The sequence below is a fragment of the Leguminivora glycinivorella genome, chromosome 19 (genome assembly GCF_023078275.1).
Source record: "Leguminivora glycinivorella isolate SPB_JAAS2020 chromosome 19, LegGlyc_1.1, whole genome shotgun sequence".
Lineage (NCBI taxonomy): Eukaryota > Metazoa > Arthropoda > Insecta > Lepidoptera > Tortricidae > Leguminivora > Leguminivora glycinivorella.
Window position 1 is genome coordinate 5,117,575 of NC_062989.1, and position 1,608 is coordinate 5,119,182.

The window sequence follows — 1,608 nt, forward strand, 5'->3', positions numbered from 1 at the left end:
TTTATGAAAACAATTGGCCAGTGAGCCCCCTTTTTAGCACTCCAAATATGCCGCCATTTTTACTACCAAGATTTGGTTGATCGTCTATATTTTACACGCAAAAGCTTTACGAGTACTTGCGTTTTATAAACGCTGCGCAGTCTGTAGCCAAGTAGCCATCACCGACAGAACTTAAAAAATATGTATCTGTTAAGCCTGGCGTCCACTACTCGACTAGGCTCGTTAATTCGCTTTCTGCATTTCATGGGGGCGTCCATTAATCGCGTCATAGTGCATAGGGGGGGGAGGGGGTCATGAAAAAATCACCAAATATCACCATGGGGGGTGGGGGGGTTAGACACATATCACGTGTATTTTTTTGTTACACTAACATAAAGAAAAAATCATATTTCTGAGCTATTTTTATATCAACTTTTACAGTCAGAACATGCGTTGTGCAGTGCAAAGAGAACAGAATAGAATAGAATATAATATAATTTATTCGTGAACACAGTCAAGATTAATTACACATTACAACACAAACAGAACGGAATGAAGTGCCACGAAATGGCCTCATCTCAGCGTGTTGCTGGTAACTTCCAGCGCTGATCTTCGTGCAGTCGGTTATTTTTAATTCTCAAAGATTTTTTTAGTTTGCCCTCATCACGTGTACACGGACAGTCGGTTATAGACGGTCAACCTAATCATGGCACTGAAAAAAGGCGGCAAATTTGACAAATGTAGAGCTCACCGGCCAACTGTCTTCAAAAAACGCGTGCCTTCCTAAACCTTGACGTTGGCGGAATCATAGACAAGCCATAACACTCAAAAACCGTCCAAGTGTGAGTTGCACGGGTAGCATGGTCGCGCGATAGACGATAAAATATCAGTAAGTGCGATAGGGACGGCCTGATGTTTTATCATTTATCGCGCGACCATACTTGCCTGCCTGGACTCGTGTTGCAAGGGTTACATCACAAGAAGAGCTTAAGCGCCTTCTGGAGGCACTAAGTCATTTTTGAAAATAAAATAATAATATTTTGAACAATTTATAATATAATAAACCGGCCAAGAGCGTGTCGGGCCACGCTCAGTGTAGGGTTCCGTAGTTTTCCGTATTTTTCTCAAAAACTACTTAACCTATCAAGTTCAAAACAATTTTCTTAGAAAGTCTTTATAAAGTTCTACTTTTGTGATTTTTTCATATTTTTTAAACATATGGTTCAAAAGTTAGAGGTGTGGGGGGGACACTTTTTTTTCCTTTAGGAGCGATTATTTAAGAAAATATTAATATTAAGAAAAAACGATTTTAGTAAACCCTTATTCATTTTTAAATACCTATCCAACAATATATCACACGTTGGGGTTGGAATGAAAAAAAAAATCAGTCCCCACTTTACATGTAGGGGGGGGGGGGGGGTTCCCTTACGAAACATTTTTTTCCACTTTTTATTTTACCACTTTGTTGGCGTGATTAATATACATATTGGTACCAAATTTCAGTTTTCTAGTGCTAACGGTCAATGAGATTATCCGCGGACGGACGGACGGACAGACAGACATGGCGAAACTATAAGGAACCCTAGTTGACTACGGAACCCTAAAAAGACGAAACAAAAATGAATGTAC